Raw genomic sequence first — 18168 nt, 5'->3', positions numbered from 1 at the left:
CCTCGCTTTTCCTTATAGTGGTGACCCTCCTTCTTCAGTGTGTGCGAAAAAACTTTCCTGGTCTTCAGGAGGCCATTCTTCCACAAACGCAGCTTTTTCAAAACTTCTTGGTCTTCGCCGTAGATGATGGAGAGGTCCATGAAACTGCTCACGTGGTTGATCTGCGGAGATAGGAAATAAAAATAATAGCTGAGTTGGGGAGAGAGCACTCATAGCTATTAAAGATATAGTATTTAGGAAAGCAGAAGTGAGTATTTTCCTAATTGTGGCATAAAAAGTGCTTGGTGTTCCATAAAAGGCCCCCAGTCAAAAATAATCTACAGTTTTTCACACTGAAGACCCCCTGATCCCGAAGAAACATTAATTTAAGAGTTAGAAAGGGAGGTCCCTAGATTGAAATCCCACTTACACAATTGAAAACTATTCGGAGGGGATTTTATTCCTCCATCCATAGGCATACAAAAATATAGTTTCATAACAAGGAGTCATGTTAGTCATTTCTTCGTGTTGGCTTTATGACTGTGAAAAATCAGAAACTCAAAATAAATATTTACTTATTGAAATGACACGAAATAATTTACTTTGTAATTCCACACACTTTATTTAAAAAACACGACCCAGGTTTCGACGTTGAACATCATCATCAGGTGGTTTTCATAGAAGCAAACTCGGTATATATACCTTCTGATCAAAGGTAGGGGGTTGGCCAGAGAAGGTTGGAGGGGTAAAAAATGTTAAAATGCCGCTGGGAAGAAAAGACAATTACATCTTTTTGACTTGGAAGAGTGGTAGGTCTAAGATTACTGGGGGGGGGGGGAGTGGGAAGGATACAAATTTTCGTTGGCAAGTTCATCTTTGCAACGGACACATTTTAAAATTTCTAACTGCTCCAAAGCATCGAGCCTTTGACCTTTATTTTCAAAACGAATAATTTTTATCCCAAAGTAGCTTTTGTGGTCACGCTCGATGAGTTGCTTTTTTTTAATTAAAGTGTATGAAATTACAAAGTAAATTATTTCATTTCATTTCAATATGTTATGCAAATTCCATAACGTTACGCCTGAGGAACCAAAAAATATTTACTTAATAGTCCGGGTCGAATACGAAGAATTAAAGCGTGACCCACAACGGTCTATGGTATATTTAAGGAAAGTAATAGAAACAGAGACACTGAGAGTTTGAGGAGTGCTTTTCTCGACGACAAATGAGCTAAAATAGAAAAACACAACGAGGGATTTTGGAAATGACAGGAAGGAACCTGGATGGTCAAAGGCAAAGTAAGTAAAGCATTAAAACACCAGAGAGCATAATATTCAAAAACATTTAGACAGAAAAAAGTTTTGCCCATGGTATCATATTACGAGTAACCTAATTGTACAACGATCCTAATTAAGTTGGATTGAATTCCGAATCTGATCGCGTGAATCACAGAGGAGCTGTTTTTCTGTCATTTTAATTAAATTATATATCATAGCAATTAAAGTAGAGCGATTAAGCGTAAAAGAGATCAATTGAAGACGTCAATTTTCCCTTTAAAGATAAAGAAAAGAAAAATGTTGTTCTACTGCACTGGGAGGCGAAAATATTTTGGGTCGACAGTAGTCTTGTACTTAAACAACCTCTGTCGAAATAGCGGCATCATTCAAGTTACTCTGCCAATAAATAAAAAAGCGCTTACTCCCGAGAGGAATGAGCGTACCTGCTGGACAGCGTGGTCATCCTCTTCCATCCTGACGGTTTCATCAGAGGGTTTTACGCAGTCTGTCCACTCCGAGCGCACGAAGTTCATGCAGCGGCTTTTGTACTTGGAGTAGTAGGAGTCGTCCTTAGGGATGGGGATTGTCAGACAAGTATCCTCCGACGGACCTGCCATCTTCTTGCTGTGCGAATAACCAAGCTTACAGCAGTCGATAGACGAGCCGTCCTCTGGAAGGAAGAGATGGGATATTAAAATTGAAGGAGTCTATGCTAAGGTATGCTACCAAACTATAAGAGCGACTGGAGGACACACTCACCGTTAGTCTTTTCTTCTTGATAGCCGACATCATGCGTTATCACTTGACCCCATTGCATGAGGGAGAGGGAGTTGACCTCCTGAGGATTATGCTTGTCTTTGAAAAGGTTCAGGCTGATTTCCCTAGGGGACGGAAGTCGGCCAGAGGTCGTGACTTTTACCACCTTCTTCACGCCTGCAGAAATGAAATGTGAGATTAAAGGTTTGCTGAAAATGCTTAAATATCTTGCACTTCTTGCTTACGGTGTGAGCCGTAACGAGACTGTTTCAGGTTCATATATATATTTATAAATGTAAAAGCAATCATTGTATGAATTAATTCAAACACGAGATTTCATTGGTAAGAGTAAACCTGAGTTTGATAGCTACAAGGACAGAAACTTAGTGCTTTCTTTCTTATATTCATTAGCCTACATTAGTCAACCTAGAAGAAAACAGAAGAGTAAATTCAAAATATTTCCATGGCTTTGATTCTCAAAATCTGTAATTAATTGGCCTAGAAAGCAATGTCGTGTGCTGGGTTCATTCAGAGTGATTGTAAAACGATCAACACGAGAAAATTAGGAGTAAAAATTCTGAAGGGCTGATTCCTTATCCACTCACAATCAAATATAAACGCAGAAAGTATGACATGTAATGGTCATACTTTGTACTTAGAAGGTGAAATGAGGGCACGGATCATGATCAAGATGCGTAACTATCTCATGGTGCTTTCGTCTTAGTTAACTATATATCAGAATAAGCAAAACTGGAGAAGATCTAGGCACGCGACTCCTTGCACAGTTTTCTGGATTAAATAACATTTGTAGTTTGGTAATCAACGTAAAGAAGTAAGTTAAAGTTATAAACAAGGAGCGTGTGTCTTGCTAGGCATGTGTAATAATTTCACCTGTCCAACCTCATATACGTTATCCATACCGCCTTCAGTTTCACAAGAATATCTGTAACACGAAAAATCACACAGTTTGCGTAAACCTAAGCGTTCTCGGATATGCACCCAAAAATCAAACCAGAATTCTCCGTTATATAGCATCGGTGATCGTAAAAATGATTGCTTACGATTATAGTAATTTGGGAAGGTACTTCTACCGGAGAAATGATGATGATACTTATCAATTAAGATCTTCAGTAATCAAATAAGTAAGACCATAATAAGGGAATGTTAGATTAGACTTCGTAAAGACTTTGAAGTCTTTACGAAGTCTAGTCTTTGGTCGGAATTTCTGACAAAGGAGGCCTCTATAGTATCTCCTAAATACGACTATGCATATATGCACCCTGGAAATCACATAATTGCCCTTCCGAAGAGAGGAAAAAGTAGCCAAAACCTAATGATTGTGAAGTAACTACTGTATGGAGGCTGGAAAAGAAGCTAACATATATTCAATGAAGAGTGTGCCCATTGGAAAAAGGAAATAAAATTAATTCATTTCCCAGTAAGAGATAATTGCACACATATCTATGAATATCGTTCAAAGAGGAAGAGATTCTTTTTAAATAAATCCTCCTTATGACCACGGGTTAACCAGGTAGAAAAATGGTTTTTGCTCACCGTCGGCATATCTGGCCTTTAGGACCCTTAAGAAAGGAGATTCAGCAATTCCGAGTCCTTCCACGTTATTGCACGCTCCTCCATTCACCCTGTACGGCGAATTATCGCATCCCGTGCAGTTCCCGGCCTCCACTCCGCATGGCTGCTTAAAGTCACGGGTGTCCCACAGTTTCGGCGGGAAGACCCCGCGGCACTTAACGCTTGCATCGCCGCTGTTGTACCCATCGACCAAGTAGCCTCTGCGATTGGACGGGCGACAAAACAAATTGGACATACTTTTATGGTAATCTCGATATCCCATCTTGGGTCTACCGAAACTACACCTACATCTACCTATCTACACCTACAACTTGGCTTCATTAAACGGATGGTGGGGAAATTTAATGAGAAAGGAAAAGAAAAATTAGGTCGGAAGCCACTTAAGATGTGAAGAAAACAACACAGACCCGGACTTGTAGAAAGGTTCAAAACTTACGAGTTTAACAATGACGCTAAAGGAATTATTACTAAAGGCCCCGACATACTATGGTAACTCAAACTAACGCAAACTCAGGGCCATTTTTTGTAGCACGGATGTATTAAAAATGAAGTTATATCCGTAAACCATTAGAGATCAAAACAGATATGACAAGAATTGTTCAGGATATAATAAGAATTGGCGGCGTATATATTTGTCATTATCCAATATATGCACTTACTTTTATTTCATAGAACCAAATTTTTAATAGTTATAACATAAATTGAATACAAATAGCTCTTTATTCAACTTCGTTGCATATAAGCACATTTGTTCTTATGATTATTATTTTTCAAGTGCATCATCAAACTAATATTTGGCAAGAGGTAGCATCAATGCGATTGTAAATGCATGGCATGTGACCTAACATCCCCTGCCACAAGCGGTTGTGCCGGATTGCGGAGCATTGTGTGGATATACATATATCATGTAGATGCCTCAAGCAAAGGATCTATAATCCATTTTGACATCCATATACGGCAGAAAAAGAAGTTGATACGGAAAAATGACTGAGGTGCTGCCATAACTTTGACTTAACTTGTGGCATTCGCTTGCGTATAATCTGCGGGAAAGCAAATAAAAAATTGGGATTTATTAGAATAATTGTTGGCTGGAAGGACTACAAGGTCCATTAGCACATGGGTAAATTAACCTACTTTTTAAATGAGCCTTCGGCAGGTAAGTATAGAAATTTGCATGTTATTTCAAAGGTTTTTACTCAATATTTTTTTCTTCTCCCTTTCTGTCACATATCCTCCCATACCACCTACACTTCCGGCCGTGTGTTTGCACCACCTGCCACATACTTTTTCGTGGATCGCACGGTACTTATGTTGACTTGAAAGGTAAATACTACCGTATCCAGGGTATCTTCAGCGCTAAATTATTGGCAATGGATTTTTATTGCACCCGCGTTGAAAGAAAAGAGGAAAGAGTAGCGGCATTGTATGTAAAAGTTGGGAAAAAGAGATTCATGGCAATCCTCACCCGCTACTGGAACTTGAGCTGCTTTCGCTGGATTCGCTTCCAATGGAGGGATCACTTCCACTGGAGTCACTTTTGCTGGAATCGCTGTAACTGGAGCTGCGGTCATCATAACCACTCTCGCTTGGTCCACTGTCATGGGAACCGCTGTCGAGGGGATGACTTCCGTAAGAGGCACCGTCACTTTCATGAGATACTCCATATTGAGAACTGAAGTCCTTCGAGTCGCTACTACGGAAGCTGCCATAACTAAGGCCGCTCTTAACGTAGCCACTGTCGATGGACGCACTGTCGCTTGGGCCGCTGGAACGGTAGCCGTCATCTGCAAATGTCAACTCTCGTGGCTCATCTTGCTGATGCCGCTGACAGTCTTCTCCGGAGCAAGGTATGAGCTGCGAGGCAGTTTGTTTGGCGATGTTAGCCTGGGCCCCTGGAAGGTCATATCGGAAATATTATTCATTAGAAAGTGAGTCAATGAGGAAGGACACTCAGGTTGGCCGGCGATACAGAGAAGAGTGAACAAGACATACTGGGCGTGGTAATGAAAGAAGGCGCCCTAGTCCAATTTTCGTATCTACTAGCTATTTTAGGTCAGTGAGCCATTGCTAAGTGCAATACAGAATGGGTTTGATAGGTGTGAATGAATCAATAATAAATGAACGAAGGTACGGAAGGGTTGTAGAAATAAGAGTGCTAAGCTCAAATTTAAAGTAGAGCGATCATTATCTAAAATGGGGAAGCAATTTACCTAATTAGAGGATGTTTTATAAGAACTTGGGTAATATTTAAATTAAGAAATATGCTAATTAAAGTAGCTTTCGTCAAGAGGTAACGGTTTTTAAGGGGCACCGGCTGGAACTAATATTTAGCGACCAAAAAGGTAGGAAGACGTGCTATTATTCTTTAGAAAGACCTCACATAGAGAACGTAAGGATCGTATGCGATCCCTTAAAAAAAAATTATTACAGAATTGAATAGGGTGCAGAAAAGGACCACTAGATTTACGAGGGTCATCCGGAAAGGAGTACCCGTTCGTGCCGCATGAAGTGCTGACGACGCGAGTAGCCGCTGGACGAGGTCAGATAGCTTCAGTGGCTTGTCTGCCTTCTCTGAGCCAAGTTGCGTGACGCTAGCATTGCCTGTGTTGTTTCTGTGATTGTTTACAATGTTTAAAAAAATTGAGAACGCCGCCAGTTGTGAAGTGAGGGCAGTGATTAAATTCCTCAATGCAAGAAACGTTCGCCCATGTGATATTCATCGCCAATTAAAGGAGGTGTATGGAGACAATGTAATGGACGAGTCGTCTGTTCGGCGGTGGTGTCGCAACTTCAACATGGGGAGGGGGAACACACACGACGATGAGCGCTCGGGGAGACCGTCTGTCATTACAGACCAACTGGTGAGCTCAGTTGACGAATTCGTGAGGAACGATCGGCGCGTCACAATTGATGACATCTGTGAGCATTTTCCCAATGTTTCTCGAACAATTGTTCATGAAATTGTTAAACACCATCTGCATTATGCAAAAATTTGTGCAAGATGGGTCCCTCGCGTATCTCAATGAGCTGGCGGCGAAGGACTATGCAGCAGGAATACAGAAACTTGTCACACGTTATGACAAATGCCTTAATTTGCTTGGAGATTATGTTGAGAAGTAGTTTAAAGTATCCTCTTTCAAATAAAATTTTTTATGTTTGTTAATATTTACTTTAGTCTTTTTATTTCACGAACGGGTACTACTTTCCGGATGACCCTCGTATGTAGAATTCGAACGGAAGGACTCAAATTGTTTAAAACACTTCATACAGAATCTAGGGTGGGAATCTTTAGGTAGTGGAGCACTTAGGGATAGATTAAACTTATTACAGAGATTTAAAGCGTATGGTTTCGCATCCAGCATTAAAGATATAATTAGGTACCGCATTGACATTGGAAATATTGACAATTGTCTCAAAATTAGAGATATAACATCGAACGGATAGATTCAAGTATTCATAGATAGATTCACCAACACGGGGCCAAAGCATACTGGACACCTTTGCGACTTCTATGCCCGAAATCATTCCTAACATCGAAAGAATAGATGGAATTAGTGACCATAAGGCCTTTCTTGTAGAGTTAAAAACTAAGTTTGTCAAAATAAACAAAGAAAAGCGTAATACAGTATATACCTATACAACAAGGCAAATTTTAACGGACTACGAGAATATTTAAAAATAGAATTACCAGAATACAAGACACAAACACTGACAACCAATTTAGAGAACACTTGGAATTATTTCTTAAATATTTTACGCAAAGAAATGAAGGCGTACATCCCATCCAAACTCTAGTGCGAACGTAAGGAACCGATATGGTACGGCGGGGAAATCAGATCGGCATTAAGAAGGCAAAGAAAGCTACTATCAAATTTCAAAAAGAGTTTAAAAAGTTGCACTATAGTTGATATGAATGAATCCAAACAGAAACTAAAAGAATGTCGTAGTAACACTAAAATCATTATGCGCAAAGCACTACGCTTTTTTAAATCTAAAATGCTAAGCGAATATCCTGAGGAAAATCCAAAGTCGTTCTGGTCCTATGTTTCGGAAATACAGGGTAACGTCCAATTGTACATTCTTTGAAGACGGAAAATGGAGAAATCATGACAGACAGCGTGATATAGGCAAATATTTTTAACCATTTTTTCAGAGGTTCTACAATAAAAACACAAATGCACCAAATGATTCGCTCCACCCACCCGGGAAACACATGAGCGATCTTACACTGACGAAGCGGGGAAAAGTACATCTACACCTGGTCCGGAAGAAATACCTGCTAGAATATTAAAGGAATTAGCTGAAGACATTGCTCCGTTTTTAATAATTTTGTTTTTTAAATCGATATAATAAGGCTAATAAGGCTGAGTACCTCGCGCCTGGAAGTTAGCCCATATAAATCCCATCTGTAAAGGCGGCGATAGGGATAAACCAACCAATTACCGACCCATTCTCTTAACATCGATCTCTTGTAAAATATTGGAACACATTATTTTCACTAACATTATGGAATTTCTTGATAGCAGGAAAATACTAATCCACAACCAGCACGGATTTAGGAAAAGCAGATCTTGAGAAACACAACTTGGTCTCTTCATTCACGATACACTTAGATCGGGAGAAAACAACACGCAAGTAAATGCGGAATTCCTAGATTTAAGAAAAGCTTTCGACAAAGTCCCACACAACAAACTGTTACATAAACCTAAATACTATGAAATCAATTGGAAAATAATTAATTGAATCAGCGACTTCTTGTCAAATCGCAAACATATAGTAGTCATAGATGGGTTGTGCTCAGCGGATAGAGATGTAACCTCTGGCGTCCCCCAGGGAAGTGTAATAGAGCCTATTCTGTTCTTAATATACCTTAAATACTTAAGCACACACGTTGTAGCAAACTGAGGATATTCGCTGACAACACGGTGGTAAACAGGGAAATTAGGTGCTAACTAGATGACGAGCTACTCTCTAAAGACTTAGACAATATCTCGGAATAGTGCAAGAAATGGGGTTTAACGCTTAATATAAATAAATGCGCGGTTTTGAAATTTTGGAACAAAGGAAACGGAAAACAGGATATCAACTACGAAATAGAGGGTTCAGTGCTGACTACAGCTAATCAAGTTAAATATTTGGGGTTTGTTCTAACACTACGCCCCTCATGGGGAGCACACTTCAGGTCAATATGCGGATCAGCTGTAAAGAAAATTGGCTTCATAATGTGGGTGGTGGGGAAATGTAATGAAAAAGTTAAAGAGATGTTTTATTGCTCTAGCTAGACCTCATTTGGAATATGCCGCAAGCATTTGGGATCCTTGGGAGAAAATTTTGCAAAAAGAATCAGATAAAGTCCAGAGAAAATCCGCTAGATTCGTTAAAAATTGTTATGATAGGAACACACGTGTGACAGGTCTCTTAAGGGATTTAGACCGGGAGCCACTTGAAGTACAAAGAGAACAGACGTGACTTAGACTTTAAGAAAGGTTCAGAACAAACGAGTTTAACTGTGACACTGAACAAGTACATAGTTACCCCACACTTCTTAGGTAGATCATACCACAAAAATAAAATAAGTGAGATGGATTCTAGTGCAGATTGATACAAATACTCATTCTTTCCCCGAACAAACAGAAATCATAATAGAAAGCAACCGAATTCACATTGGAAATATTAAAAGCATTTAATTTACAAGATGGAACAAAATTAAACATTGAAAAGTTATTAAAGGTGCATTTGTAGGTGCATGTGTATGTTAGTTGGTAGTTTGAGTGTTTGCATGTGTGGGGTGCAAGTGTTCTTGCATGAATGTATGCCATATTTTGTTTGTGGATGTATTAATTTGTGGTTTTAGCATGCGGTTTTTTTTCTTTTCTAAATTACGGGTGGTGTCCTAACACCCCCCGCCACACGCCCTTGCGGCGGCTTGAGGGTATTAGGTAGATGTAGATGAGAAGTATTCGTTTTTGCCGCGCACTATTCGCGACAGCAGTAAAAGAGGGATCACCTAAGAATGTAATCGGTACGCGCTGTCGAAAATGGTGGAATGCAAGATTTCACTTCAACAGCGCCATCTCCTACTTTGGTAGCTCAGTGCCCTCGGCAATGCACCCTTGTTCCGGGTGGTGTGTGGGTGTATGGGTATAAAATCCTTTGTAATGGTAAATTGCGCGTCCCAAATATGTACAGAGAATACTAAGTGGAAATAGGCCTCTGATTTCCAAGTACGCCTGATCTTTTAATGTTTTTTTCTTGTTCTCTTTTTGTAGTAATACAAAAAACTACTAACCTTGTTGATATTTGATATTTTAGTACCCTGCAAGCCACCGCTAGGGTGTGTGGCACGGATTAAATAAACATCAGACTAATTTTTATTTGGATATATGACACTACGAATAGCCACTAACAAGTACTTGCTCATTTGTTTTCCTGTAGGTCCATTTCACCTTCGTTATTCTTCTCCATACCCACATTTCAAAAGCCTCCAATCTACTTCATCTTCTTGCTTCAAAGCCACGTTTCCACGCCATACAAAGCTACGCTCCATATTAAAATTTTTACGAGTCTTTTCTTAAGATCCTCACTCAACGTCCTTGTCATCAACTCCCTCCTTCTTGTGAAAGCCTCTTTGCCTAGCGCAATTCTTCTCCTTACGCCCCTACTACTTCGACCGTATTGTTCCAAAACACTACCGAGATACATAAACTGTTCTACTTGCTCTAGTTTCTGCCCTCCTATTTTAATGTTTAGCTCTGCCTTTCTCTTCCTAAAAAATCGCATGACCTTTTTTTTTTATTAATATTGATTCTCATCCCATACCTGTCGCACTGAATTTCCAATTCACTCAGCAATTCTTGCAACCCCTTGGCTAACTGACAATTTAGAGTTGGTAGTCAGCAAACCTATCTGATTTTACGAATTTCCCGCCCACTTTCATTCCTGCCTACAGACAGGGGTTAGTAATCACCAACATTTGGTTTAGACACCACAAAAGACGCAAGCGTACATGAAAAATGCCAGGTGACTCAAAAAGGTATCATCTAGATTATATCCAGGTTAGAAATAGGTTTAGGAACAATGTGATATATTCGCACAGCTTCCGGGGAGCGTATGCGGACTTTGACCACAATTTACTTGTAATGAAATGTAGCGTCCGTTTCAAAAAGATAAGGCAGGGGCGGCGGGTAGGAAAATTGAATGTGGAAGCATTAAATGGATTGAAAAGGAAGGAATACAAACAGGTGGTAAAGGAAATCATGGAGGATGGTAAAGAGCTAAGTACTATCGAAGAAAAATTGGAAAGTATCAAGAAAGGGTTGTCTAAAACCGCAAAATACCCTATTGGAACCCTTAACGCGAAAATACCTTGCGAACATTTGTTATGGTTTATAACCCCCGTACCTCTACGCTTTATCGCCGCCTTGTTGATTACTGGTGATGGCGATACTATAGCCGCATAAAGCGAAGATATGGGGTTGGAGTCATCGGTTGAAGGGAAGTCAAGTGAATGTAGAAGGTACTAAAGTAGTCAAAAGGATTCTTAATGGTGTTTTACCCCACCTGTGGCCAGCGTATTCCCGGAATCGGCGATGCTCCCTGGTATCTCCGCGCCAGCACCAGCGGTCAGCCAGGCTAGTGCGCAGAAGATGGTGACCAACGTCCATGGCGTGACGGTGGCCATTCTCCAGAAGGTTAACCTGGAGAAAGGAAACCAAGAGTGACATTCCTATTCCTTTCTCGCCGAGTCATATTTCTCGATTGGTTGGTTCGGGCGCCACTGTCCTAGGATCTAAATTCCGAATCACTGCCTTCTCTAGTTGATATTGAAATGCGTTTGTGACTGCTAAATTACGAGGGGCATCCGGAAAGTAGTACCCGTTCGTGAAATAAAGACACAAAAGTAAATATTAACAAACATAAAAAATTTTATTTGAAAGAGGATACTTTAAACTACTTCTCAACATAATCTCCAAGCAAATTAAGGCATTTGTCATAACGTGTGACAAGTTTCTGTATTCCTGCTGCATAGTCCTTCGCCGCCAGCTCATTGAGATACGCGAGGGACCCATCTTGCACAAATTTTTGCATAATGCAGATGGTGTTTAACAATTTCATGAACAATTGTTCGAGAAACATTGGGAAAATGCTCACAGATGTCATCAATTGTGACGCGCCGATCGTTCCTCACGAATTCGTCAACTGAGCTCACCAGTTGGTCTGTAATGACAGACGGTCTCCCCGAGCGCTCATCGTCGTGTGTGTTCCCCCTCCCCATGTTGAAGTTGCGACACCACCGCCGAACAGACGACTCGTCCATTACATTGTCTCCATACACCTCCTTTAATTGGCGATGAATATCACATGGGCGAACGTTTCTTGCATTGAGGAATTTAATCACTGCCCTCACTTCACAACTGGCGGCGTTCTCAATTTTTTTAAACATTGTAAACAATCACAGAAACAACACAGGCAATGCTAGCGTCACGCAACTTGGCTCAGAGAAGGCAGACAAGCCACTGAAGCTATCTGACCTCGTCCAGCGGCTACTCGCGTCGTCAGCACTTCATGCGGCACGAACGGGTACTACTTTCCGGATGACCCTCGTACATACTGGCTGTATCATATTTATGCCTATTAGAGAATTTATCCATATTACTAATTAAATATTAATATTAAATTATAATAATCAAATAAATATAAGATATTTAATTTAATGGAGGCATATTAACGACGGATATCGAAACGCCCGCCAGTCGGGACTAATGAAGAGATTTAATGTAGTGTCTTTGGGAAGCATTCCACTTCTAAAAATTTTAAAATGTATCCAACGAATGTTTTGTTTTATGAATCTATCTGATATTAATATTAAAAGTTAAACATTTTTTTATAGCGGGATAGCCCTGATACTTCAATTTTTTAACTCTTTCCGAAAAGGAATACCGACACCACACAGCGTGACAGGGTCCAAGTGATCGGAGAATGAGGAATATATACCCCGGCAGTACTTCATTCCTCTCTTAGTGAACACACACTGGAGGACAAGTGCTTGCTCGGATCGCAGAAAATTACTCACTTTTGCAGCAGGCACCGTCCTGTAGGGATTGAAGAGCTGTCTCCCGAAATAAAGGAAAGCTTCTTATATATCAGACCTTCCGAGTGAAAGAACGCCTGCCGCCTCTCTGTACTCCTATCCGCTCGTGAGTGCCTTTATATATTGCAGAAGGCACCTGCACCACATGTAAAGCTGCCCATCATACCTAATTATGAATGCCATTAGCGATTGGGCATACTTACTTCTGTAAGGGGGGTGAGCTCAAAATCGCTCCAACCTCCGGATCAATTATGTTTATGTGCGAGTTACGTGTACTTCCTCTTCGGGAGAACAAGGTGGGGTTAAGTCTAGGGTTGATAGTAAAGCTCGGAGATAAGACAAAGCGAGGGATATGGGCTATATGTCCTGACCATCGGCTACCGGCGGGGGGGGGGTGATGTATTTTAAAGTATCAGCAAATTATATACTCCAATTAAGAGAATGGGTAATTTGGACGGAGAAAAGTAGGCAAATCACTATAAGATAAATAATTAAAGCCCGCAATAATTGTTTTTCGGGTCAGTGTCCCCCTCCTTCCGTTCGCGAAAGATATTCTCAATATGCAACTGTGCCTTGAAGGAGCCTCTAATTGTGTTTGAGTCTGTATTAGAGGGATGTATTGCGGAGATAACAAAAGGAAGCAAATAACGGAAACAGCAGATTGAAGGTCTAAATTGGGCCTCTATGTATGGGGGGATGTTGAGGGTTCGGTGAGTAAAAAATAGTGAGAGGTGGACCCTCTCCACTACACCCCACGGCTGCAAATTTCGGTGTTTTGTGCACTTTCATAGATTGATTTAAGGAAGTTTTTTTTTACATATTAACATCTACATAATACCTCGCAAGCCGTCGCAAGGGCGTGTGGCGGGGGGTGTTAGGTCACCAACCGTAAAAAGGAACAATACCACATGCAAAACAGTAACTTGGATAATTACACCCACAGCAGCGCACATGCCAAAACCAACAAACAACTGTATCTCAGGATGCAGGACAAAAGCCATCCAACAAAATGCAAGCCATAATATAACAAGCAAGAAGGCAAAACTCCACCACCACATGAATGTGCAACACAAAACGCTCTCCTCCCAAAGGAGACTGGTAGGGAATGGAAGGGGTGGGGAATGGAAAATAGGGAATGCGACCCATAGTTGCAGGTAAGTTATTAAATGATGATATACAAGTCAAAAACATTAGAAAAAATTTGTAAAAGTATGATAAATATAATTTCCATCTACGATTTCCAATATCTACATATTAATATAGAGGAACACACTGAAGAAAGGAATGTTTTTTCCAAATAGAAGATTTTGTAGAGGCCAGTAGCTACTCCTTATAATGAGTAAACGTGTATACGTTCCATTTACACAGATTCTGTAAAACCCGTTTTTTAAGTTCCGTTTTTCCCGATGATGACACTTCTCAATAAGAATGATAATGTCCGGAAATACTTAACAGGGACCTATCTGTTTTTTTGGAAACGGGTATTGATTCTTAAACTCTGAAATTTTGGGGCTTTTAAAGGAACTAGATGTTGTGACGAAGTGCCGTACATACAATGTCACAGGCATTCGTATTCGTGCGCGACGCGCCACAGTCCACGAGGTTAAAGCCAACTTAAAACACTTATGGTGTTTATACTTTGACTAATTCCAAAGAAACTACGGGAGATGCCGCAACAGTAACTTTAACGGAGTCATCCGCTAATGTACATTTCACTGCAACAATTTCAGAGTGTAAAAATCATTCGCCTTGACTGGGATTCGAACCCAGATCCCTCAATATCCGGTCGAGTGCCATGATTTTACACTCTGAAATTGTTGCATTGAAATGCACATTAGCGGATGACTCCGTTAAAAGTTACTGTTGAGGCATCTCTCGCAGTTTCTTTGGAATTTGTCAGGGTATTGATTCTATAATCTTGGATATTAAAATGACCGGCACCTTTAACGATTTTGATGAAATGCATTAGGTTTTAGAACTATATAGTTTTATTATTCTAGAACTTTGTATACCTTATATTTTACTCTTTTGAGTAAAAATGTAGTTGTAGATACATAGCCTACCCCGTGCAGCACACCAAGGCTCCCTCGGCGGGATCCATTTGAAAATTAGTGGTGTTCACCCTAATTAGTGTTCTTCTCACTATGATGACCTATTAAACGTATCGATTATCGTACAATCCTGCATAAATTTCGAGAAAGTTTTTACTCAATGTGAAAAAAAAGTGTTGGTATTCATACAGGGTCACACCCAAAAGTGGTAGGACTGATTTTCTCTGGCACAAACGGAGCGGTGGAGAGGGGTCTGCCTGGCAAGGTAAGGTGGAGGGGGCTCTTAGCAACAGACCGACACCAACCTCAGTTGCCTACGGGCTGTCGTTGAGTGAGGACACCGTTTTTAGTGAAGCAAGTTTTTTGTCCGCGTCGAAAAACAAAATGAATCTGAATTTAGAGCAACGTTATTCCGTGAAGTTTTGTGCGAAACTCAGGAAGACGGTAATTGAGACCCTCGATATGATCAAGCAGGCTTATGGGGACACCGACTTAAGCCGTTCCACAGTATTTGAGTGGCACAAGTTGTTTAAAGGGGGTAGGGAGCTCGTTGAAGACGACCATCGCTCCGGACGGCCGTCGACGGCAAGAACCGACACGAATGTGGAAAGAGTGAGGACACTGCTGAGCACAGATGGACGCTTAACCAGTGAAGAAATTGCAGACCAGTTGGGTCTGTCTGCATCCAACATCCAACGCATTATTTCACAGGATTTTGCCATGCGCAAGGTGTGCGCCAAGATGGTGCCGAAAATTCTGCCATGGCGCGCTCGTCGTCAGACAGCTCCTGGCCAAATACGGCGTTGCCACGTTGCACCCGCCCTATTCTCCCGATCTGGCACCACCGGACTTCTTCTTCTTCCCCCTGATGAAGAGACAGCTCAAGGGGCGACGTTTTGACTCGATAAAGGCCATTCAAGAGGCTTCGACGTGGGTCATCAACGGCATCCCCAAAGAAAATTTCCAGCGGGCGCACGGGGAATGGGAGCAACGTTATACTAAGTGTGTAGCAGCTCAAGAGCATACTTTGAAGAGTATTAAGTCGATGTAAGTATATCGTCAATAAAATTCTTGTAAAAAAATCAGTCCTACCACTTTTGGGTGCGACCCTGTAATGATACGAAGTCCATGAGGAGCGCATAGTTTTTATTTAAAAGAATTTTGTAAAAAATAGTCCAGATATAATGAACACCAAACGACGAGCTTTTATAAGTACGGGTGCAGGTTAGGTTCGATTTTTTCGTTTCTGGTGGATGAGATACATATACATCTCCATGGGGACTAATACCTTGGGGCATTTAATATTCCCCCTAGAGAGGTTTCGAATGAACGTAAAATTTTTTACTTGGAACCTTGAATTTCCTAAACTTTGCACTTTTAAATGTCGGTATTTTGAGAGTCAATGAGGTGGTAACGGGAACAGCTATGACAAGCATTCCTTTATTCCCCTTTTTTAAGTATAACATAAATGTTTCATTTGAGTTTGATTTTATTGTCCAATTCAGGTTTTTAAGTTTCATTACAATGAGTAGCACCAGCGATCTTTCGCGTTAAGCCCATCCGCTAATCCTCAAGGCTCAGTATATCTCCATAAAACCCTGCATCATAGGAAAATATCAAAGTTTAATTATTAATCGCTTTTTTAATTTTTTCCACATAGAGAAGGTATAAAAGAGATCAGATGGTAATTCCTTGACCTGATGCTACTTCGAAAATATCAGACCTTACAACATCAATTTTGTTGCCGGAGGCAAGGATTCTCCAAAGCGGGTTATTTCAATAGCCTGAAGGTACAGTTTTATATTTCAAACCGGCTTCTTTGGATGGGTCTTAGCTTTGAATTTTTTATTCAATAATCTGTCTCAGTTCATTCCTACATTAAGAATTTGAACTCATAAATAGGGAAACTTTAGAAATTTAATTTCAGTTTCTTAATTTAATTGACTTGTTTAATTCATAACAACTTGTGATAAACGATTAAAATTAATTTGAGTAATTTTGATGCTTAAAAATAAAATAATAAATTTAATTCAGTCCATACTTAACCTTCGTTTACATGATACCAATAACTTGTCGCTAAAAATGAAATATTCATATGTTTGTTAATACTTTTCTCAGCTGTATCCATCGAGAAAATACCAACCCTTGGAACGCTCTAAATAAACAAAGTTATATGTTTAAGGACTGAAATTTATATTTAAAAAGACTTTGATTCAGCATATCGGTTACTCCATAGATTTAATATTCTACCTGTAAAAGTAGTGTGCTAGCAGTCACTTTGTCTCGAAACGTTTTAAACTCTGGAAAGCTTGCACCAACTGGTGAATTTTTTCACATATTCCCCACATATGGATGTGGTAATATTTTCAACAATTACTTGATTTTGTGAATCAACCCGGCGTAAATCTGCCCTTGTGCCTGATACCGGGTGGCTCGAAAGAGTTATATTTAAAATTTCTGTGATGTCACCACCATGCTTGTTCATTACCTGGAGAGTGCCGCGAATCTCAAAACAGTGCTGCATTGTGCTTGGTATCTAAATGAGGACTTACGAGAGCGCTTTAAGAGCGTTACTAATGTTCCTTGACCTTGGAGTTACTTTTGCCAAAATAGTGTTTAAAATACCCGAATTTTTTACGTGCTTGTCCGCAGATTCTAAGTATGTGGGTTCCTCAGGTTAACTCTTTAGTGATTGTAACTCCGAAGTTATTTTACTATATCAACATATTCTCGGTAAAATTCAGCTGGTTCGTATACATATCCAGTTGATCTATAAAAAAAACCACCCTAAATTTTTTGTATGGTTTAATGGTAATCCCCATTTTGAACACCATTTAGTAATACAATCTAAATTTTGTTCTAAAATTAAACGATCCCTATCCCCAAATCTCTCCCGATAAGTCACCGTGTCATCCGCTAACATCCTAATCTTACTTTTCACTCTTACTTTTCAAATCGTTAACAAAAATCAAGAATAGCAACGACCCGATTACGCTTCCCTGAGGTACCCCCGAGGTGACTCGTACGCTGTCGGAACTACCACCGTCAAGGAATACCCTAAATTCTCGATCTGACAGAAAGCATTCAACTAAATTTATGGTGCTCTTGTCTGTACCAGCTCAGTCAAATTTATGAATAAGTGTACCAATTGGAAAAAAATCAATTGTCTTTTGAAAATCCAAAGAGATAGCATTAACTTGCCCACCACTTTCACTGGATAAAAGTAGGTCATGCGGGGATAATCCTAATTGGGTCCCGCATAAGCGGGTTTTTCCTGAATTCGTGTTGATTGTTACGTAATAAGTTAATGTTATCAAGGTATCTCATAATGGTACTGAAAGTAGTGTGCTCCTTAATTGGGCAGAATATAGATGTGAGAGAATGGGTCTGCAATTACTGGGGTTCTCTCTGGCCACACATT

The sequence above is a fragment of the Hetaerina americana genome, unplaced genomic scaffold (genome assembly GCF_022747635.1).
Source record: "Hetaerina americana unplaced genomic scaffold, ioHetAmer1.1.p SCAF_6, whole genome shotgun sequence".
NCBI classification, from domain to species: domain Eukaryota; kingdom Metazoa; phylum Arthropoda; class Insecta; order Odonata; family Calopterygidae; genus Hetaerina; species Hetaerina americana.
The sequence above is the reverse complement of the archived record's forward strand: the minus strand, read 5'-3'. Positions refer to the sequence as shown.